Below are 25,840 nucleotides of genomic sequence, written 5' to 3'. Positions count from 1 at the left end.
TATAGATAATGTTAAAATCTGAATTTCCATGAACTTAAGTCCATCTTTAAGCAATGGTTGGTTTATTTTTTATATCTAAAATATTGAATGAACCCTACTAATGAGAATTAGAGAGAAGGGAATCACAACTGTAGGGTTAACACGAGAAATCGTTTTCATGTTGATGTTAACGAACGCACGCACACGTGTACTAGTTTCGTTTATTCTCATCTGTATCATTAATAAATCCTTGAAACAAGATTTAGAGTACGCAAATTAAAAGCAGAAATAACTATTTTTTTAATTTGAAGAAAATTAGTAGATATCCAGTGTGATTATGTGAAATTTCCTGACCTGATAACATGCTGAACATTTTTTGATTCTATAAAAATCTTTAAATGTTTTTTTAGTTATAGAGAATTGTTTGTTATATGTAGTTTCCTTTCAAAGTCTAATCATGAAAATTTAAGATTCTGTTTCTTTTTATCGTTTTAAATTTGACAATTTGTGCTTGACCTTGAGTAATTTCATTATGAGAGCATCGAATCCGGATTTCCGATCCCGAAAATATTAATTTTGCTTAAATGTTATTTTTATCTCATTAAAAGTTTGTTGCAGCAACATATGTTTTTGCTTGGTTTTATTTCAAGTTTATTTGAATTGTCCAATACTTCGGAAAAAAAACGGAGGAACTTTTCCCCAATTTCTTCGTTTTATTTTTCGAAAATGTTGCATTTCTAATACATACTAATCTAATTCTAATAGGATCCTATTTGCTTAAAATACAAGAGTGAAATAAAAATTATTTTTTATTGCAGCACCATTTACGATTTACTTTGGAAAAATTCTAATCGACGCGACGTCATGTAGAAGCTCTATCAACTGATTCACCTAATAACGCTGTATGGGGGTCTCGATAGAAATGGATTACAATTAGACATTAACCTGGTCAGTTGACTCAATACTAAATTAATCTTTGTTCGAAATTTGTGTTAATCTTAAAACAGCCTCTATTCAAAATGCTATGACGATATTTTCTTTAAAGGTGTCAGAAAAATCAACTTTTGGCTTGTACCGTACACATTCACAGCAAATGGTTGGCGCCATTGACGTCATTTACCGCAGTCTTAAAAATAGGACCACTTGTTACTCAATCTCAATACACGGTGTAAAATATTTTACTAAAGGAATATGGTAATTACTTAACAGTCAGCAGAAGTGCACAACTTAGGTTTACCCAATTTTATACATACACCATTTCTAAACTTTGTAAACACATTCTTCCATACAAATACATTTGCGCAAGGCGCTATTTGAAACCAACGTTACAGCGTATTCACATATTCAACACAGAACATACTTTATAGACGTGTTCTTGAATAATTGTTCTTGAAACACAATAAAAGTTGAAAATCTGTCAGAAGAATAAAGTTGTTATGACACATGAAAACTGACGTAATTTAATTTTGAAAAAATACTTTTTCAGGTGTAACATCCAACAGGGGCGTGCAAGCAGGTTTTACTTTTTTTTGGCTGACGCAACTCTTGGCTACAATATCTAAGCCTCATAAACAAGATAAATTCCACTGTTAACTGTTCACAATAACGTTCTGCTGTTGGCACGATCCAAGATAAGGTCTTATCGAAAGCGGGGAGACACAAACATATTCCAAAATAAAACGAAACCTCGAAAAAAATTATATGGAAAGTTCAGAGCATTCTAAAGTGCCATTAGTGTTAACATAGAAAGTCTGAAACGTAATACTGAACTTGTTTGTTGGTAAACACAAAACACCAGCGGTTTTCAAATCCAGTGTAAGCCAGTTCGATAATAAGCACGTACAATCGGTCCTCCATCATAAGCGGAAATATTTTTTGATGGAAAGATTTATTCAGGTTCAACTATTTAAATCGCTTAAAAATCAGTTTAGGAAAAAAATGAGTAATTATCGTTTCCAATGTTTAAAGTTTCCAAAGCAAAGAATGATTAATTCTTGTTCTCCACGGTCAAAAAATTCTAATCTGATCTCCATTTCACCTAATTCCTGGTTCTCAGCTTTCGTTATCGATTGTGTGTCTGGACGAGCAATCTCCGTCGCGGATCAATTCCGTACAAGCCGTCTGTACTGCTCCACATATTTTATCAAAGCAGCAAGTGTTACACTGACCAACTTTTCATTTCACAAACAGATTCACATTCTTTTATATGGTGTACGTTCTCTACTCTACACGACCTCTATCCGATTTTATCACAGACTTAAATCAACCTTCAGAACAGCGCATAACGGACGGTACCCGTGCATTTAATGCAAATAGAAATGTAAATAAGAGAACCGTTACCGCACGACAGATTCAGCGAAAACGACCGTGGAACTAGTTTACACGCATACAGGTATGATGCGATTCTCAATCGCGTGGGTACCTTAAAGAAACAATTTTGGGAATAACGAACCACTGAATCGCTAATAAACTGTCCACAATTATTATAACAGAATTATCACATGTATTTTTCCAATCTAACTCCTATTTACATAAAACTTCTTTTACAGATCGTACCTTTTCTATAACACTATAGACTGTTTGGAAATGAAAGAGAGTAATAAAACCCCGAGATAAGAACCGGCCATGGGCGTGGTAATATTTCGTTTCAGGTAATTATCGGGTAACACTAATGCTAACAGGTAATGGGTGTACATTAGTATATTTTACTGGATACATCATAGGGCAGGAGCCAGTGTATTGTGACAGATCAATCGTCTTAGAGCTGAATATACGAAGACGTGCTAGTGCAGTAGAGTAAAATTCGACTTGTCTTTAGTGACTATTGTGCCAGTGGATATAATATTGTTTGGGTAAAATGTCGAGCTTATCAGATTACGTACCTGCTAAAAGCGTGAAAAGATGTGCGCTGTCTCAGAATGAGAAGATTATTATATTAAATGTATTTAATGCATTGAAACACCAAAATCCTACCAACAGTGTTGACGGCATCGTGGAAAAGTGCAAAATGACAGGGATTGGAAAATCGACTATCTACAGACTTTTAAAGGAAACAAAAAATGAACAAGATACTGTAAATCCCCCAAAATCATCTACAGGGAGGTCAAAAGTCGTTATAGATGATTTCTTCAAAAATGTCATTCGCTGAAAAGTACACTCATTTTATTTTAAAAAAGAAATACCAACACTAAATTGGGCGAATTAGTCTGGACGCAGGTAAAAGAAGATGTAGCGCGAAATAATACGTTTAAATTAAGTGACGTGAAAATTTTGTTAAAAAATTCCTTGGAACGAGAAACTGCAGATAACTGGCAAAGATGTATACATCATGTACAAAAAGAAGAGGAGAAAATGTGGGAACTCGATAATTTAATTGACGTTACTGTGGAACCTATCGTTATCAATCTAGGAGACGAAGATAATTCATCAGAATATTCAGAGGATGAATTTTAATATACCTACTTTTTTATTTTCTTTATTGTACATTTATACAACACTACATTTACTCACCATAATTTGAATTTTCAAAATACATATATTTTTGTGTGGAATAAAAGTCTATTCATTAAATTTAAATAAATATTTTGATAATAATATTGAATAATTTTATTTGAATTACTAAAAACCCTCTTAACCCGGTTATGATGCTTAAAGTAGCCTCATGTTTTGAAATGCTGTTTTTATATTGTTTACTTATAAGAGAAATGGACCGAGAAATTGAAGCGGCATAGACAAAGACGGATTGTCGGGGATTAAATTGTACAACCCGGTCTCACAAATTTTTTTTTAAAAGTACACCTCATCTATACCGATAATACATAATATAAAAATATTGAATATAAGCACCAGTACTAGGTACATTTATTTACGATTTGCATACATAATAAACTTTTATTACTCTCTTTCATTTCTAAACAGACTATAGTGTTCCATCAACTTCTCCAAAAACACCTCATTTTAGAGTATTGTCATCAGAACTGAAGAAGCATGTAACATTTCAAAGTTTAGAGGAAGTGGTTCAAATTTGGCTTGCAAAATTTGAACTAAACACATACAAACGAACATGTGAAGTTAAATAAAAACTTAAATCATCGAACATCACGTTAGTGAGCACAAAAAATGCGAAAAAATTTGTTCTGAACTTGGTCAAGTGGGTTTTGATGTGCTTAATTGAAATCTGAAGTCTTTTAAGTTGCACCCTCCCAAATTTTGCAAAAATCGCGAAATAATAGCGAAATCACCAAAAATAGCAAAAATTCGACAAAAATCGAGCAAAAAAGTCGAAAATTTTTTTTTACCTTCAAGTGTATCCCCTCAAACATTTTGCAAAGAACGCAAAGCTGAAAATGGCAAAAAAACATATTAATGACGGTGAAAAAATTTAGAGAAGTTTTCTAGAATGAAGCTCAACGGACTTTAGATTCAAATTTGACTTGACAAAATTTATAAGAACACTCGATCACTCGATCCAATCTATAAAACATCTTTTTAAATTTTCTCACTCAATTTTCTCATTACTTAATATGATTTTTTGCCATTTTCAGCTATTTATTTACGACTCGAGTTCAGCGTACCAAAATAGGTACATAAGAAACACATTTGATTAATGAAAAATTTTATTCGAATTCTTTGCGCTCACTAACGTCATTTTTGGTGAATTTTCGCTATTATTTTGCGATTTTTGCAAAATCTGGAGGAAATGCAGCTTAACAGACTTCGGATATGAATTCACCACAAAAAGGCTATCGGTACAGACCAATTTTTAAGTGTGCCGGTGTTATGAAAGTGAGTAGGTATTTTAAAGTATAAATTTTGAACAGCTATTTCCCCTTCCTTTACAATCATATATGACTGCATAGCACAATCGAGGTGCAGACATAAAATTTAAGATTTAACCGATAGTTGAAAATCATAATTTTAATAACAATCTTTTTTTGAAATACTTTCTTCTGCAATTTATAAAAGTTAATTTCCAGTACGACAATCTTATAAATAGATTTAAAATTTTTTTACAGTCACTTTAGTTTTTGGCCTTCACTTATAAATTTTAAGTAACTACAGAATACTTTCATACTTTCATAAATTAAATAGAATAATTGCATCAAAATTATAATTCTTCCTATCGCTAATCACACAGTATACAGTACGTCGAGCATAATATGTATAAAATTATAATCAAGTATACATAATAATCACCGAGTGTAATCTGTTTTGGAATCCTTGCAACAAAGTTTACCAAGCAGTTCCAAGCCAGTCGCATGACGAAAACTTGTCCAAAAATACCGCTTTCACCTCTTCCTCTTTTCCCTGACCCCCCGCCTACAATGGCGAGCGAGATCTCACAATCGCTGAAAGTGGGTCCACACAGCACCATTAAAATTTAAACTGTTACCGTTATGCCTTTCAGCTTGTAGCACCGTACGATCCATTTTAAAAACTGGCTTGTCTTTTATCTGTTTGGTTCCATTTTAAAAAGGCAGTATTTAGAATAATAGAATACAGAATATATAAAAATATATAGATACAAGGGAATATATATAGGATGTTAATAAAATACTTTGCCAAATTTTAATTTTAACTAAATATTTTGGACACTGGACATTAAATTTCAGTTGGTATTTCTATGAAAAATATAATAGTTTCATTTTATTCTAAAAACGAGCCATTTCCATTATGATTTTCATTTTTTATAAGACAGCTGTCTAAAATTTGTTCAAAACTCATATCCATACCTAAATAATTTCTCGAGTACCGATTGCTTAGAAAAAAATACAACGTTAATTAAGAAAAGATAAGATATAATTGGCACAACAATTTGAAATTTTCTGAAGAATGGTAAACCTCAAAAAAAAAAAACTAAAATCAATACGCCAATGATTTTTTTGCTTCTGATCCCGCAATGTATTTAAAATTATATTTATAACATAGATTTACTAATAGTTTTGGAGTTATTCTCGATTTATTAAACTGCGTAACAGGTTTATTTTATAACTGAAAATGGCTTCTTTTCAAATAAAATGGGAAATATCTACTTAAGTGGTTATTGAAAATACCAACCGGAATTAAATGTACTTCATTTCCACATTCCAGGGATCAAAAAATTTTTTTGTATCGCCGCGCCATCTATACAGAAAGATTTGATCTAACAGTTTTAACTACTATTTGAAGCTATTCGAGAGACATAACAACCCCAATTTCCGGAACTAAAATAAGTTTCTTCATTTCGGAGATATTGGCAGCGGGAGTGTTAAATGACACACCCTGTACATCTGTGCACAAAAAAACTGTTGAAATTGAACTAGGAAGAAGAAGATAAGTATGTATGAGGGTATATAAAAATATCAAGGTTCGAATTAGTTCATCCGTGAAATATTTTCGTATAACTCACAATGAGATCAAATTTTAAATCCTACTGAAGACAGAATGTCAACTTTAATTCGCAATTAAAATTCTCTCTTTTTAAGCCGGACTAAAACGACCCGAAGAGTTAATATCAATATAAGTAGTCACATACATAAAGTGCGGCCCACTAAGAACCATTCCACTGAAATATTTTATATAAAGGATGAACCCCATATGCGTATATCGTCATTGCGCCTTCAAAATGCGACAAGTGTATATCTTCAGCAAAATGCGTTAATTTCTGCACATTCGATAAACATCAAACCGCATAATCTAGTTAAAACACGGCCGTCTTCTTTTTTGCGGAAATGTGTTCGCGGTAAAACTAAAAATAATTGTTGTAATTCTTAAGTAAAAAATCCGAGAAACGACGATATGTATTTTAAGTGGTAAAAAAATGGAAATAAAAAGAATTTAATTAAAAGTAATTTCCGATGTTGATGGCAGACGACAAAGCAGTTTTGCGACAGAATTTCTTAGTTATCCGTCTGATGAGAATAATAATTATTGCTTCCAGACAGTTGCCGTCGAACAGCAAGTGGCGCGGCACCCCTAACGGCACTGTATCACTACTATGCAAAACACTGTCGTCTATCGTTCCAACGTAAGTGCCTTGTTCCACCGCAAGTGCCTTGCCCCCAATTGGCGCTACCATCAGGCATATGCCTATAGTTCTTGCAACGTCTGCGAAAATTAAAATTTTTTAGGGCGTAGAAGTATTAAAAAAATAAAATTGAATTTACACTTCTCGTAATGGAAATTTAGGGTTAGCCAAAAAAAAATGTAGGAGGATTTTTAGTTAGGTAAACATGTGTCTTATTAGTGTAAATACAGAAAATAAAAGCATGGACAGCTGGAAGAATGTCTAGTAAAGAGCTGAAATGAAAACGGAGAATGAGAAGAGTACGACTCTGTTAAGAATCCTGGTCCCCGAACTCAGTTCGGTAACCACCAGGGTTTTGACATTAATGGAATTATGCCCGCATTTAAATTACATGTAGGTACGTACAATACTCTCCATTTAAAGTATATGTACACACTTAAGGTGCACCCTGCATCTTAATAGCTTCTGAAAGTGTCTATTTGCTGAATCAGTTATGATGATCCATACGGTAATTACGGCCTAACGCGATTTTCGAGATTTTTTATAAAAAAAAAAACAGCCAGGTTTTTTATAGTCTTAATTAGGACCGCTTATACCATAAAATCCACTAATTCATGATACAAAATAAATTTTTAACTCAAACTTAAAGTTTTACGTTTCTGTTTCAGTTTTAAAATGTAGAAGATATGAAGGTATGCCTGAAGATGACAAATTATTTAGTAAATAAGGGTAAATTACCCCGATGAAGACAGTCGTCAATAAAAAAAATGGCTCTGTATTTTAATTTGAAGAAATTTAAAATTTATGAGTTTTCAGTAAGTAATGCTGATTAATTAAGACTACGAAAGAATGCATGTTTGACTGTTTTCTGCAACAATAAACGTTACTTTTCCAATATTGTGATTACCAACCCTTTTCTCCAATTTGTTTGGAATATATACTGATAACCATATACGGACATGCATGTGCTTATGCGGTATATAAACATTGCAAATAACAAAATTGGACATGGTATACTCGTAATCCCCACCACAACAGGTTCGTAAAGCAGACTGCCCGGAAAGTTAAAACGGCTTATTGCGACTCACGAGTACTAAACAAGCGAAGAGCACCGTTATGTAATGGCGCGTTATCGTCACAGATCAATCCTTTGGCGAATTGAGGCCAATGCAATTAGTTCCCAATGCGTTCTGACGCCATGCGGCGAGCCAAGTTTAGATACCGTTCGTTTTTCCATTAATGCTTCCTAGGTGTACGCCTGGAACTTTAGGGTGACATAGTACACCTTCAATCCAAATGGAATATACTGATTCTGGTGGTATAATACACCTTAAATTCAAATGCAATAAATATACTTATTCCATCTCTCATATGATGATAACAGTTTTCAATCTAATGCTGCGTACACAATGAACCAATTGTAACGCATTCCTAAAGACGTTTATGTGAACGAAGAGTAAAGCTGAAGATGGCGCCTGAATTTTTCTTCTTTCGAAATAAAATTCCCTTGCCGTCCACATCTTAACGAATTAAATGTAATCAATTGCAATCGTCGTGTGACCTTCTAATGCTTCCAAGAAAGGTTTTTGGGTGAACTTCCTTTGATGTACCTCCCCATGACAAAATTTTAGCAAATTCAGTGAAAACATCGTGGGATGCTGCGATACCCCAGCTTAAATGTTTTGCTAAAAAAAGCTAGATAGGTATAATGCACATTTTTTTCTGTTGCTCGAGGTAATCTTTGGTTGACTGATGCAAAATAAGTGATTAAAAGTGGACATTTTTTAGTAAAATATTTTACCAGAAAATTAGGATTATGGTATTCTACTACCCTACAATACCAGTTACGCAAACAAAAATTTTAGATCAAATTTTAAAATGATGCGCTATTTGAGGAGATAAAAGAACTTTCTAAGGAATTAAAACTAACAATTCATTACTTGCCGAAAATGAGGTTACAAATTGAGAAAATAATCGTGTGTAAGAGCAAAGGGAAACAACCCAAAAGCAGTCAATGCCACTTTTGTTCAACGAAAAAAGACAGAAAAGTTAAAACTTTTTTTAACACATGCCAAAAACCTATCTGCACAGATCATTCTAATGTCAATGTCGAGGTCAAAGTAGTTTATCAACAATGTTTCGAAAGTTAAAAATAAAATTATGTATAAAAGCATAATTATTTTTCCAGAGTAGGTATTTGCTTGTCACAAATTTTATTCCCGAAAAATACGTAGGTATATTTGTTTTGGGGTACTAAAATATCCCACAATATCAGGTATGTGATTTCATATTATACGATACCAGTCGAGGATTAAGGTAAAATAATTTAAAATACAGGGTGGCCAAATGAAAACGAAACAGAATCATTTTCAGGAACTGCGTCAAGATTGTAGAAAAACGCTCAGACCCGTCGATTTTAAATTGAAGGGGGACATTCTTTGCTGGTATTTTTGACTCCGCCACTTTCACCCCCAGGCAAGGGTAAGCATCACCCCAAAATATTTAAATGGCATTGGGGGTTGAGTAATATTTCTTTTGAAAACTCTTACAATTATCTTTACAACAGACTTTAAATTTTATAATAGAAATTTTCTACACATTATATGTGTACAAATTATAATTTTTTAACTTTAGCAGAAAACTTTTTTAGGGAAGCTTATGAAACTCATTAAATTTGTTTGCTCGGTTTTTTATACATGTTCAACTGACTTCGGAAAGGCTATACGAGGAAACGTCCGGAAACACAGTGTTAAAATTAAAAAAAAAATAATCAAATTTTCTAAAATATCTCTAAAGACACTTGACAAAGGATAAAACTTGGGCTAATTAAGAATTCGCTGAATAATAATAAATACGTCAATCAGTGGAGATAACTACCACATCGACTATCACTCGGAACTACAAAAACTCGGAGCCACTAGTATTCCAGATGTAGGTCGCTGTTTTTATTTTCTAGTGATGTTTGTAAGAAAAAAGATGTTTTCCCTTGGCAAAAAAGTTTATAAAATTTCAATTAATTGGTGATTTCAATGATTTCTTCAGACATATTGACTAAATGAACATCTACATTGTATTTAAATCTGTATCTCTAGAAAAATTGATATAGAAATTTCACACCTTGTATCAGAGCATTTCCGTACTTTTTTCCTATTTAAATTCCAATTAAGTAAGATTTTAAGTCTATGTTTGTTTGATTAATTTCGTAAATTTTAAATAAATATATAAATCCAAATAATATAAATAAATAAACCTTGCATAAATATTTATTTTCAGAATTATGAGAAAGTTAAAATCGACCGAATCTAAGGACGGTAGGAGGTAGGTAGTCTACATGGGGGTTGTTTACATGATTTCTTCGAGACTCAGCTGTCGGGAACATGTAGTACCAGGTGTTCAACTTCAAAAAGGCCGTTGGAAACGTATTTAACTGAATTGCACTTTGCAATGGCTCTAGCACACCTGACGCTTAAAGTTGAGGGAAAATTCTGTTTTCGTCACCAGACGTTAGCAATTTTATATACAGGGTGAGTCAACATCGGAACCCGGGAGTAGGTACTTTTGAAAATAAATAAGGTTTTTTATAGATGAACATTTTTACTCATCGAAAGATACAACTAGAGAAAATTTTAATTTCACAAAAAATACCTTACACTAGAAATTAGTTTTACATGTTCCATTTAATGGAAATATATTAATCAGGTAGGTACCCGCAAATCTAACATTATCTGACAGGCTGAAGGTACTGTTAAACTTAAAGGTTAAAATTTCACTTAGGATTTTAGGTCTCCATATCAAATTATTTACAATTCAATATAAATACCTCAATAAACTAAGTATAGGTATTATGTTTAAAATTCTAGACAGTTCCGTGAGATTTTAATTTGTTTAACTCTAGTGTTTGTAATATTAAATTCATCCTGCCCTATAACTAATCAGGGTAGCGTATTTTTAAATAAATAAACATGTTTTAGTAATACGTAAGTAAATGGTGCTTATTTCACTCCCCTGTTCTGCTATACTAGCTGGTATGTTTATCTTCTACTATGAATATATACACAAAATCAATAGTTTCATATTTTATAAAAATACAGAATTTCGGATCGCAAAAATTTGTCGTTATTTTATTTCTAATATTTAGTGATAGTGAATCCTCTACTAAGTCCTACATATTTCGACTACAACATATTCAACTTTTTCTATTCTACAGGTAGTCACTACTGTGTAATGTTTTATTTTGTTTACCGGAAATTACTTCAGAGTTTTCAATGGACTTTCCATATTACCGGTTATCGTAGTAGCGAATAAATTTAAAATGTTTTTTTCGTGGTTTTTGTTGGTACGTATATAATTAATATCAGGCAGAAACTGTTAGTAAATTCCCAATTATATACTTGGATATTTACCTTACGATTTATTTTGAATAAAATTTGCGCTCATAAAAGAATATTTCGATTTCTCCTATTGTTGTACTCCAGGCACGTGACATCAATCACGTCGCCCACAGTACACGTGTCTGGCAGCATACCTATTAAAGAGCAACAACCAAAATATAGGCATATCCTGCAATGTTACTATATCGTACGTACTGCTTACAGTTTTCTATAGATAAAAGTAACACAGAACATTACAACTTAATAAACTAATCTCATCTCAAATAGGTATGCAAATGATTTCGAAATAGTAAAGCACGTAACAATAACAATAAGAAAAATATATTATCTGCCTAAAAAATTACTAGGTATTTTAAAAACTTGCACAGCATCATGTTAGTTAACAAAATGATATATTTGACAAAATTATTTTAAATAGGTACCTACCTATTCATCATCCAATAGAATTTTAATATTTTAATAAAAAAATATTCATTGCTAATCGACAGCACGAAAGATGTGGGTTCAAGGTTTAATGCTGCTAAAAACTCGTACACGTGTAATATTTTACGTCAAGGTCTATATTGTAATTTATTACATTACAATTGTGATAAAATTTCGACGAGCACCGATCCAAGGCCCAGGCATGCGCTACTAAAATCAGATCCAACTTTCAACTTAAATATTTCTAAGCAACGCAACGCAGTATTATATATTCGTATATTAGATAAATATGGAATTAATAATAAATTCCTGATTGAAAACAAAATCTTTAGATCCAACAATTAAAAAGGTACTTCCCATTGAAAACAGGGACAATGAACAATACGGCCCAGATTACAGCAAGTGTGACTAACTACGATGATGGTATTTCCGCTGAACTAAAGCTGACGCCAACATACGTTCTCGTTAGTCGTTTACCATTGTATGGTGCAGCTCGAGGAAAGGTGTACGTCATCAGCACAGGCACAGGGTCATTATTATTCCGAGTACCAGAACAATGAAATTTCAATATAAAAACAATAAAATGTCTCATCATTATCGTTTCACGAACTATGGTTAAGAGGTCAATCGTGCGTTAAAGATTTTTTTATATTATTTGCAGATTAATTATTGTTAGAGGCTAGAAAGTAACACTTACTGTTGATCGAACAGACGGTTGACTTATTCACACTGCTGGATCTGTCAGCTGTCAAGCTGATTTGCAACAACAAAAAATTACACTGTAAGGCGCACGGAACCTACACATTAACCACTGCAACACAAATTATCTTTTCACAGTAACTCTTCCGATTTGTCTAAGGTGTCCAAAATTTACGAGCCTTCTGATCGAGCTGGCCAGCAGCTTGTACGCCACCGCAAATTTCACGGGGTTCTTGATACTTTCGCCAAATTACGTATAACGTATATAATGCCGTAGTTACCAATTACTGTGACATTCAATGATATATCAAACACTTTTAAACAAATTAAAAAAATAAAGAACACTAGTATTCACAAGGGCATAAGCCACCCGCCTCAAACGGGCCTCGAATGCGGACTGACAACGAGAACTTGCGATCTGAGGTTCGTAGGAAATTTTAAGCAGGCGCGTTAGCTCTGGAAAAGGCAGGGACAACGGTATCTTTGCATGATAGATAAAGATAATGCTCTTCAAAACTGTACTGTAATCATCATGGCGGCCGTACTTGAAAAGTTGCCTCATAGTAAGTTCGTAGAAGCGTAGAAATTGCTTTTCACAATATGGAAACAATAATTTATAAAAATATCGCCAGGTTATGTATAAAAGTACACGTAAGTATTATATTCCATTTTTAGATTTTCTAAATTCAAACTTTATAGGTACATATTTATTAGCTTTGAAAAAATGATAATTCAAGTAAGTACAGTCAATCATTAAAAAAGATGCTATAATTTAAATGCTAAATTTGCAAACTGACCTTTTGTAGTATTATTTGAGAACTTACCTATCCGTATAGAAATACAAGAGAAAAACAAATTATTTGATTCGGTGGAGGAAACGCAGATAGGTACATTAAATTAGTACAGCCATGTTTCTTATAATTAAGCAGTTACACATAAAAAGAAAATGTCATTGCAAGGGAGATTAGATATGCACAGTGATAACTCTACTGATATGATTTATCTACCTATTTCAGTAAATTACAGTCCATCACATATTTTCTTTTATAAGATACGTACAGTCATTTTGTCACAACTAAATTAGTGAGATAAAACGGTTAGGAGTTGCCTGCATTAATTAAAATATGGACAAATATTAAATTTACAAAAAGTAAACATAAATTATTGTAACATGAAGGTAATAAGTACTAATACTTTTTGCTGGAGAAAATAAAAAAATAATTTCTATCTAAAGAAAATTAGGGTCGTTTTACAGTCCATAAATTGCATACTTACTTTTAGCGTCGCTCGAAAGAAATTTAATGGTTAAATTTTTGGTACCAAAATGACCAGGCGAGGGTCATTTTATAACAGTCATTTCTGCATAAGAAAAATATCTCGTTAAGACAAAATCCAAAAATTATTTTAAACTCACATTTTACATCATGTATCTTAATTTTTTTAATAATCATGTTAAACTCATTTTTAAACTTATTTATCATACTATATCTGTATTTTATTAAATTATAATTATAGGTGCATTTGCCTTAATTTAGTAGTTTTAAACTGGGACACCCTGTATAGTTATTACCAATTATTTGTAATCAATCAATAATTGCAAATTAATAGTGTTATTTAAAAATCCTATGTAAAGGGAATTCAATTTAAAAATAACGTATTTTTAAAATATTGCATACCTGAAATTGTTTGAAAATGATCCCTGCAATAAAGGAATAATTTAAAAACGATTAAGGGGCCCAGAATATTAGAGATTATCTCCAAATGAACAGAGAAATTAAGACGCTAATGCGATTAGTGCTGCATATCTCGAAACGCTTTGTTGTCCTTTCTGGAAATTGGGTTCAGTGTCTATTTTAATAACTACGTCTAGATGTATATTCGGTGAGTATTTTGACCTCTACAAGGTTTACTGAACAGATAGATATAGGCAGATAAATAGTACCGGTATACATATTATTTTAGAGATTAATAATAAATAATTGGTTCGTCTGTTGATTTTCCCAGAATTTCTCAGTGGCATTTATTTATTAAGTCTTGTCTTGAAGTGGTACTTGCTACGAAATATAAAGTTAACTTTGTTGCCGCCGTAGAAGTCTTAAAAATTATTTATTTAATTATTAAATTTTAATGGAAAGATGATTTTTATAATGGAAGAATACCAATTGTTCACCGTCAATGCGCAAATAACAACGTGACATTTGTAGCTGCATGGAAACATTAAATTTAAAAACATAGTACTATCTCCGCATTTGCTATCGGAGTTGCTGTGTTAATGTTATGACGCATTTGGACCAAATACGACGACGTACAGGGTTATTCACATGATACTTTTTCACATTCACAACTTTCTATTTAGAAAAAAATGTCAAGGACCAACGTTTTAAGAAATTTTCTTGCGATTTCAAAGAAATATATACAGGGTGGTCCAGATTTTAATAGACAAACTTCGGGAAAGTACTAAATAACAAAAATTATTAACCACTTTGCTCTATGAACATATGGAAATGTATCCAAATTTGGTACACATTTTTTTTCAAATATTTCTCCTAGTTTTGTATGCACATAGTCCAAATTCAAAGACCAGTGGCGGAGAAACAAGGATATCGTTTTCTTATTTAGAGTAAAACTTCTACGACACTGAATTAATTGGTAATATGAATACATTTTATAATGGTCTGAAACATTCCGGATGAAAAAGCATTCATTTGTTTTTCTCGAAAGGTGAATGGTTTATGAGTTATGAGACATATTATTCAAGTAAACAAAGCGTTGAAATCGGGAAAAATAAAACAAATTTGGATGGTCCAGATTTTACTAGACAGTAAGGAAAGTTTTAAATGACAAAAATTAACATCACTTTGCTCTATGAACATAGGCGCAGAAAGCTTCCATTTATGAAATACAGGGCGTTGAAATTAACAAAAATAAAATATATTTTTTTAAATATCTGGAAAACCGAATCATAATATGTCTCATAACTCGTAAACCATTCACTTTTCGACAAAAATAAAGGAATGTTTTTTCCGGAATATTTCAGAGCGTTATAAAATGTATTCATATTACCAATTAATTCAGTGGCGTAGAAGTTTTACTCTAAATAAGGAAACAACGTCCTTGTTTTTCCGCCACTGGTGTTTGAATTTAGACTATGTGCATACAGAACTAGGAAAAATATTCGAAAAAAAATGTGTACCAAATTTGGATAAATTTGATGAAGCGGTTTTCCAGATATTTAAAAAAATTGTTTTATTTTTGATAATAATTTCAAAGCCCTATATCTCATAAACGCTAGCTTTCTGCGCTAGTCTGCAGCTGTCTGCTCTATGTTTATAGAGCAAACTGATGTTAATTTTTATTGTTTAGTACTTTCAAGAAGTTTGTCTATTAAAATCTGGACCACCCTGTATATATAGAAAAAACAATTATTGACGGTTGCATACAAAAGATATAAACCAAACATTTTTTATCGGAACACCCTGTATATTTGCAACTCTTTGGAATATGTTTTCCGTTGTTAAATTTACTAAACAAATCTTTAATTTATCTAATAACAACAAATATGTTTTTATAAAAGGTGTTTATCTTCATCCTGTTCTAGACAAAAGACTATATGTATTCCACGAATTATTTTTTTTGATGCCTTGTTACCCACCTTACCCTAGTGGTAGTACTAATTTTGGTCAATATTGTCTCAATGGGCTTACGCAATCAGCTACTTCCGATACTAAACTTCAAGACTTTCTGGTTTTTCTAAAAAAAGAAAAAAACGCCCAAGATTTTCTATTAGGTCATAGAATTTCCTAGACTTATATTAGTGTTTTTTCCTTAAATTTATTTTAATATAACATAGAGTTAAGCGATTAGCTCTGAGCTAAACTTCGCCCTTGCCTATTGTATTGTTTTTACAAATCACAATACCTACTTACTTCAATAAAGTCATTTTATTATTATTATTATTATTATTATTATTATTATTATTGTTATTGTTATTGTTATCTTTTAGAATATCCCATATAAACAGATCAAATTAGTCTTGTGAACTCCGGAAATGATTCCTTCACAAGAAATATTTATTTAAAAAAATGTCGTTCGCTTAGAACACGATAAGGTTATTATAAAACACTTTTTATAGTATAGTATTTTTTTGATATTAGAGTAGGTATTTAAGGATCTGTTAGGAAATTTAATAGCAGAAAAATCTAAATATGCACTGGTTCCATGGCAATCTTGACTTTATCCATTGTGAAGGGTCAACAAATACACCAAAATATTGTTCAAACCAATAAGCGACAAATATTTGTATATTTGGAATTAAAAAAAAGAAGATTGGTTTATATCTTCGAAATTCAGAAGTCAACTGTTTTTTTTATACACTACTTTTTTTTTATAAACTACTTTGAAATCACAGGAAAATTTCCCAAAATATTGGTTTTTGCCATTTTTTCTAAAACAGAAAGGTAAAAAAGATAATGGAAGTAGAATGTTATGTGAGTGACTATGTACACAGGTCGGAAAACGTTTAGAAAAAGAGGAAAAATAAATAATACGAAAAATAAAGAAAAAAATTACATAAATCATCAAAATATACTAATCTAGCCATAATCGGAGCACTTTGTACAAAATAGTAATAAACAATAATTGTTAATTTATCAAATAAACAACAACAAAAAAGTAATATAAACACAATGTCACCTCTTCGGCAATAAACATATATTTTTTGTTTACGAAATAAAGTAAATGTATTTCAACACTTTGTCATGAGTAGAGTATTCAGATTTAATTCGAAGACGATTTGATATAGGCTGTCTTAATGCATCTACATAACTAAATGCTACAGTGAAGGTGCCTATTCTGTCTATTCGAGTTTTCGTGTGAATTCATATAAGGGATTCCTTATAGAAAATCTGACAATTCAGCACTTTTTAAAACCCTCGTATCTTATGTTTCATTAGTTTGTAGCTTACTGTATATTTTTTATAACAATATTCAAAAAGTGTAATTTTTATTTACTCTATAAAATTGTCTGCCTTCAAAGTAGGTACTTGAAAATGGTAAAGTAACAAAGCAAACAAACAAATTGGTTTTTAGCTTCGTCGTGAGTTTTTAGAACTTTCTAAATGTTACTCTGACAAAAATTTACACTTTTTAAAAAATAGCCTTTATGAACCACCAAACATATACCGATTTCGAAGTTCTTAGTTCTACAGACGTTGTTACACTATGAAGAAAATATAACAAAGCATGTTACATTTTAAATGGTCAAACTATTTTTTAAATCTATCAAATGTCAAACCTTAACAATTTGCTCTTTCAGTTTTTGTATCAGATGAAAAAATGTTATTAACCAGGCTTCACAGATAATAAACTAATTTTTCCACAAAATTTTGATTATGTCGGATCGTTTTTCTCTTCTTAAGTTGCTTTTCATCGTGAGACGTATATTGGAGTTCAATCGAAGCCCACATGGATTACCAAAAACAGAAAATAAACAACGCAAAACGATAAAGGGGGCCTCGGGATATTTTTGTGAGGTTGTTGATCCATATTTTCGGCGGGGCAACGACTCATATCTTTACACAATGAATTAATGTGGGATATGTATGGAGATCGGGCAACTACCTGTATCGGAAGTACGTTCGTTCTGTGAAAAACAAATTTACACTTCGCGAAAAGAAAATATATGACAACAGAGACCTCATGGTAAATCATTATGAATTTATATTAGGACTGATTATGATTAATAATTGTAGTTTTTTTCCGTATTTATTGGTGAAAAGTGTTATTATTTTTCCATTCGTAGGTAACCTCTGCTGTCAATTTTTAAAATGCGTACCTACAATACATACTGTCGATTTACGTAAAATATCAACCATTGAAGGAAACCAGGTTCTATCGATTTTGCGCTATTTACCTATGTCTTCAAAATCGTACGAATTTCGTCAGTTCAATACCTTTTACTATTCCGATCGAGGTTAGTGTATATTCTAAATGTTACATAAAAACCAAACGGAACGGTAACAGTTTGCTGGAATTTTTGGATCAATGATTTCGATTAATAACTTCTTATAGTTTCAATATCGAACTGCAAACAATAAACCGCATTTTTTATAAACCTAGATTTAAAACTAGAACAAATCAGATTTCAATAATTAAAGCGAATCCAAGGCTAAAACTGGAGATAAGTGTACAGTATTTGATAACATTTCAAATATAACCTTATGTAACATTACGTACAGCAACTTTAAGCAGCTTCACAGATATATCTACACAGATAAAATATTGTGTAATTACTTGCACTCAAATTGGAATGAAGCAAACAGTGAACTAGCCAAATTGCAAAACTTCACAAATTAAAGAATTCATGTTACAAAAAAATTAAAATTTGGATGTCTTTGTTAGTAATTTGTATTTATTATCATTTCTTGCAAAAAAGTCAACCGCAGGAAACTAAGTATTGCTTTTTTTTATTCAGAACAACATACACTTTCGAGCAAAACAATAAAGGAGTTATTTCAAGAACAGGGAAAAGCAGTAGCAATCGCTTCCTAGTTTAAAACGATTTTAATAGGCAAGCAATGCCGTAAATTTATTTTATTTTTTTCACAATATCGCGTTATATACCGACATTGTCAGATATATCAACCTCGTCGTCAATAGTCCCATTATCGTTATGTAAAATAAAAATGGACGATACTACGCAAGTGTCCGGGCTGCATTAGTATCGACTTTTCCGCGAAACCTACGTCACAAGAGAATAAATGCAAACTCATTAAAAAGCCATTTACGCAAAGGACTCCGTTCAGTATGCACGTGAAAACGAAGTAGGCGGTGTACGTAGAACAAACACGTAGTTTACTTATTCGTTCTATTTCCTACTATCTCTAGACAAATAAATAAGTTGTTTTTCAAACTTGATACCACAATGTAAATAAATATAAATGTCTCCATAAACATGAAATACGCCATTTTAAAAATAACGCCCAGTGTTCGAGAAATCATTTAATGCGACACGAATTTAGGCCAATGCTCGAAGATTTATTATTGAATTCAGCTCAAAATTTTCAAAATTATATATATTTCTCGATCAATATTTAAAATGTATATACAGAAAGAAGAGAGAAATAGATATATGAAAAAAATTAATGAGGTTAAATCTAGTTACATTATTAATGAAATCTATGTAAATCGTAACCAAAGGCCTGTCGGAACATGCAGAGCCTACCTCGAAAATAAATTTAGATTCTTATACATAAGATAGAATATGTGTTTTAATACGTACATAATATATAAGGTGTCTATTTAACAATAAGTTACTACTACTTCCTGTAAGCACTTCTTAGTATCACAATTAAGCGTTCAAAGAAATTTAATGATTCATTGTGTATCCGTTATTATCGATTGCAAACAAATATAAGATAAAGATGTTTATTGATAAAAAAAAACATCATCTAATTAGGGTGCATATCTATCTGGAATTTCTAAGTAATAATAAACAATACAGTACATCTGATTTCATTATCCTTATTTTTCTTTATAAAAGATATACTTTTAAAAACTACCTACCCTTACATTTCCACTCAAGAAAGTATACAAAATAAGCTGATTTGTTTTATTGTTGTTGTCATTATTTACTACGTATTTATTATTTGTAAATCAAAATACCTAAGTCAAAATATGTTTAGGAATACAATACAATCAACAAACAAGTGAATAATTTTAAGTGGAGGTATAACAAAATAAGCAACAAACATTTAACCTTTATTTTTGTCATTTTAACCTAACACGTTTATCTAATTGTAAACTACATTTTAAAAATATTTTTAATTTATGCTGTTTTACTTATTTTTTTATTTATACTGTTTTACTTAAGAATTATTTTTTAGATCAGAAAATGTAATTTCCTAGTAATCTTTTTAACCGATTATTTTCAACAATTTTATATTTATGACTGTAGAAAAAATCTAGAAAACACGATTAATTATTCACGACTGAGAATGTGTTAAAAACTTCGATAAGATAAATGTAGATACGCATTTACATCGGAATGTCATATTATTCATGTTTTTATTATTTGGAAAAATTGATGGAACGAACTTTTTATTAAACGAAAATCACATGGAAGACAAAACGTAATAAAAGTATTTTAATAACAATGCAATCAAACATCTGCACGACGTTAATTTGAAAGGAAGCATTATAACAAATATTTTCATATGTGGCCAACAAAAGGAAATGTAAATTAACAATATTTTTATTTGTAACACAATGTGTTTTCAAAACTAATTTGGTTTTAGAAACACACTTAATTGTAAACAAAATTCAAAAATACTATTAACCTTGTTCAACAAGTTAGAAACGATATCACTTCACAGTACGAGTTATATAAGTTTTCTTCAGGGTATAAGACAGCTAACAATACAATTAAAATAAGGAAAAAATCATATACCTCATATGTTTATCTTATGTTTCCAGAATTTTGCACGCCTTTTGAACATGTAGAATATCGCGTAAGTATATTACGAGTATAAACATAATCACACCCTACAGAATGCTTTTAGGAAACTATTAACACATGCATTAATCACAATTATTATTATCCATACCAATTTGCTGAACAAAACCGGAAAGGTACATTTTCTGATGTTTACATATTCTCCGTGATCTTTCAATGCGAAAAATTGAAGTTGCTCTAGTTTAAGCCTTACGTTTCGTCACTTGCTGGATGGATCTACTTGTTCTATCATTGTCTTACTAAAAGTTCGATTTATTGTCTATCTTCTATCTATAAAACGCCAGCCTTAAGTGCTTCAACACTCTTAATACAGATGATCCATAATCTTCTATTAAATAAGTTACATGGCTTAAAATAAATACACACGTGTTCAGTGCGTGTGACTTAACATATCCCGTTGTGCTGTTATCATTATCGTTATCTATCATTGACAAAATTTAGAGGAACAAAAGTATCTGATTAAACAAGTAGAACTCTGTATGTATTGAAGACATTGAGAATTCTTCCAAGTAGGTACTATTCTGATACGAGACTACCTTAAAGGAGTTGAAGTGATATAAGTAGGAGGCTTTAAAAATAATTAGAACGATTCAAATATAACAAACATATACCTCAAATTCGTCCGGTTAAAAAAAATGTAACCGCCTAACCACCTGCCCAACGCCCAAATTATACAATTCAACGAATATGTAAATACCTATTATCGTTATGGTGGTAATGAATTAATTCAATTCCTAGTAAAAACATATTCCTATACTAAAATGAATGACCAAAAATGTATTTCTTCTTATCGTCGTTCTTTGCTTTACTTTTATAGTTTCTTTACCTTACTTAAAGCTCTTCAAATTTGGTCAATTGATTATGCAATTTTTTTTATATATACAGATTACAGACTTAAAAGTTTTATATTTATTCTCTATCTAGGAGGTACTGGAAATGCCTAAGACTAAAAATTACACAATTACCACTTCTGACTATAACTTGTAACTGGCATGGGCGTAGCTAGGACTTTTTCTTGGGGTAGTTATGGAGGCCTCAAAATAAATTTTCAAGACTTAAACACTTTTTGGTTTACTGAACTCTCCCTGTCCCCGCCTGGCTACGCCCATGGTAACTGGTAAATAACAATCTGTTATGGGTCTAAAATTGATATTGTTAATTGATCGAGGGATTGACTAAAAAATCTCCGTGATTGTCGAAAATTTTATTTCTAAAAAGAAACATAGTAATCTAGGAATTTTTAACTGGATTCAGTCATAATAATAATTAATTTTAAGGGATGATAGGGAAAAATTAGTAGAATACGAATACGTGATTAAAAAAGGTAATAAAATACTTATTTACACTAAAAAAATGCTCAAATCGTTATTTAAACCCCTTTCCGAACCGCACCTGATCGCTGACCTACGAAGCTTTATAGAGTGAATCTTGACCTACCGTAACATTCAATCATTAATGTAGCTTTTAATGCGTTTTTAATCCGTAGTGAACTACAATGAATAAACAGAGCTTTTTAGCTAGACACACGAATAAATAAGATATTTTTTTACATTTTAAATTTTAAATTATGTATGTATTATTTATTTGTTAATAAAGACTTTGTAAGGATAATAATAATTGTTTTCTAATGTAAGGTTATACAGGGTGATTCACAACTTATCTTAAAAAATTTGGGAAAAGATGCGGTATGAGAAATGGAGACAATATCGTAAAAAAAAATGTTTGTAATATCCTTGGTATCCGAGAAAAAAATTATTGAAATTGTAGTAGATTTAACCATTACATAGCTGGACAATTGTAGTTTCTAGAATAATTCTCCACGTGGCCTCAGCGACTGCGAATACTGAAATCCGATTTTACAATCGTCGTTGCGATAGTGTTTATCTGTGGTGTTTACAAGTCTTTAGTAGTTAGTGTCAAAAATGGTTTGCGTGTATAGCAACTCGGAGTTGATGGGTATCGTTTTAATTTATGGTGAAGCAAGACAACATTTCTATTATGGTGAAGCATTTGTGTTATGGTGAAGCAAGACAACATTTGTGTTAATTCGTAGAAACCGAGTGAGACGGACCCAAATGTGTTTACACGTCAGTAGATAAAATTTTCAACAGTTGTTGTAACATCGGGTATGTCAATTATTTTATTATTTAAAAACCCAAATTAATTTTTATTAATTAATAATAATAACGGCAAAAGCAGTTGAATTTGCTGATATAAAATAGGTACTATAAAATTCTATTTATTTTTTTTCTTGCGAAAGTTTTTGTCCGTTTTTATCATACTTTGCCACCATGCTGGTCGCAATGTGCAAGGTCAGGTTTTATAGTGGACCACTTTCCAGTGCCGTGTAGAAATGTATTTTTAAATCAATTTCGAACTGCCCTTTTTTATTTTTTCTTTACAAAATTGTATTTCTAAGAACTGAATCACACTGTATAATTTAGTATTTTTAATATTATTACCGTTGTCACTATTGAATATGAGTTTTTAGTATTATGTTCAATTAATTATACAGTTTGTAGTACGTATACGTTATTGTGTGACTTATTGGTTTTCAAAGAATAGTATGGTACCTACCGATTTAAAATGACAGTATGGCTAATCAAACACTCACTCATCCGCCCATAAAGTCTTAATAAAGTTCGGATCCGCTGCACTTTGATTTTGAAACCAATTGCCAAATTAAAGACGGCTGGGGAAATCAGCTGTTTCTCTTCAACGTTCGAACGCTTTGTACTCCGCCAGCTGTAGTGTTCCCTATTGGAAATAGGGCGCCGAGTTAACGGGAGTTAATGGGTAATTTGCTTATTTTTTAAAGGGTCAAGAAATTTTTTTTTGACTTTTCTGTCTTTATTAGACCTTCCGAATACGTGGTTAAAATTAATGACATGACTGAATGACTATCGATACAGGGTAGGAAAGTACCGATGGTCTATCTGAAGTTACGTGAGAGCGATAAAGTAAGCCATAGAAATCCATGTGATAGACAAAGATGGGTATAGTGAAGGCGTCTAATAGTCACCGCCCATTTCGCCCTTCCACAAATAAGAAGTGGATCTTATTTGTGGAAGGGCGAAACGGGCGGTGACTATGAGACGCCTTCATTATAGCCATCCTTCTCTATCGCATGGATTTCTATGGCTTACTTTATCGCTCTCACATAACTTCAGTTAGACCATCGGTACTTTCCTACCCTGTATATCTAAAAGCACAAAGAATATTCATTCAAAATAAATTAGAGCAGTGTACTGTTTCTTAAGAAAGAAGAAAATATGTAGTTACACTGAATGTCGATGAATTATAAATTGTTTAAGAAGAAAAAACTCTTGATTTATTTCATTTAGAGTTTAATCGATTTAATCAATGGTCAACGTTACATTTGAGATTTAAGAAATTAAAGGCAAGTCATATACTATTGAACATTGGCACATTGTCAATTTCTCACTCCTCTCACCCACCTCTACGCTATTTTGTATGTGAACAGCTCAATTGTACAGTTGCAAGCTTAGTCTGTTTTAAAATAATAATTCCCCCACCTGTCACCCAGTCGCATAAAACAGCAGCCTTTGCGCAGATAAATTGCAGCCTTTTAGCCTCTACCTCTTTGATTTCATTGCATGTTTGTCTCGTCTAATCTATATGAACTTTAAAATATTTATCAATGGAAAATATTTAGTGACCAATAAAATATATCAAAACAAGTGAATTTCCAAAAGTCCAAAAGAGTATTTTCAGTGGGAACTTTCTCGTTTCTAACTGCATATGATTCAACATCAATATCAGTATCGGTGGACGTATTCTTAGAACAAAAATATCTGCATCTAAGTAAACAAGAAGTATTATGAGTCATCTTGAATTTGATGCAAATGTAAATATGGACAATTCAATAAGATAATTAGTTACTCACAATGTCAATTATCAAATAAAATAGGTACCTACATACGTGTAATGTAATATAAGCATATAAACCATTTATAAAAACTGGTTATTTCAAATTGAAGCTACAGCAATAAAAAATAAAACACAGCTGAGGTAAAATATAACGTAACGGGAAATAAAATCGAGGTTGTAGGTATTCAAAAATGTTGCAGATATCCCATTCCGTTGTTCGACAACCGTATGTGCGATACAACGTAGAAGAGAACAAAGATACAAGCAGTCTATCCACGCGTCAACGACGACCTTGCGGAGCGCCAACGATAAAAACAAACTGTGGCATATTTTAATAAGGTGGCTCTAGCTGGTAGCTGTGCAGCGGGATAATGTGTGGATAAGAAGTCCACCTAATCCTTTATCAGGGGTCATTTGGCAGAAGTACTATCCCGATAGGGCAGGAATTCAGATACAGAGGGGAAAGTCAAATGCTAGAAATTCAATTTTTCGCCATAATGAACACACAGCGGCGGTCGATCAGCTGAGCGTTGCGTGGTTGGAAGGCCGATTCGAGGCCGTCCGATTTCTCGCCGTTTCAAATAGCGGCAGATCAGGGCGTGGGACTTGATTTACCAGACAATTCGAAAGTTAATTTCTGAATTCTCCAAATCGAGAAAGAACTGAAAATTCATCGGTGTCCTTTAGTTGTCGTACGGTTCATTAGGACGACGAGAACATAGAAGCGACAACGTAATTATTTAAACGCGCAAAAGGCAGAAAAAAAAACAAAAAGTTTCGTGAAAAAATTTAACCTCATTTAATATTCTGAACAGATAACACTTTTAATTTCACTATCTTACTGTAAATACAGGGTGTGTCACGATCACATTTAGTTAAAAATGTATGGAGAAGTTGGAATTGAAATCTGAATTTTTTATTTTTTTTTTTGGGGGGGGG

General features: G+C 31.8%; 1 protein-coding gene across 3 annotated transcripts in view; it reads right to left on the bottom strand.

Annotated features, from left to right (window-relative positions):
• LOC108917109 (AN1-type zinc finger protein 6) overlaps nucleotides 1-25,840 on the bottom strand; it is a 72,002-nt gene that overhangs the window by 11,826 nt on the left and 34,336 nt on the right. Inside the window, exon 1 of one of the 3 annotated variants that reach the window (XM_018723553.1) lies at nucleotides 13,323-13,409. The exons of 1 other annotated variant lie outside the window; for it this stretch is intronic. The gene's annotated coding sequence lies outside the window, so the exon portion shown is untranslated. Of the gene's footprint in view, nucleotides 1-12,496; nucleotides 12,885-13,322; nucleotides 13,410-25,840 lie in introns of those variants that run through there. One more of the 3 variants, XM_018723552.2, reaches the window with a different exon arrangement.

This window comes from Anoplophora glabripennis, unplaced genomic scaffold (genome assembly GCF_000390285.2).
Source record: "Anoplophora glabripennis isolate ALB-LARVAE unplaced genomic scaffold, Agla_2.0 scaffold45, whole genome shotgun sequence".
In the NCBI taxonomy this organism is placed as follows: Eukaryota; Metazoa; Arthropoda; class Insecta; order Coleoptera; family Cerambycidae; genus Anoplophora; species Anoplophora glabripennis.
Note: the sequence above shows the minus strand (reverse complement) of the source record. Positions and strands in the feature narration are given on the sequence as shown.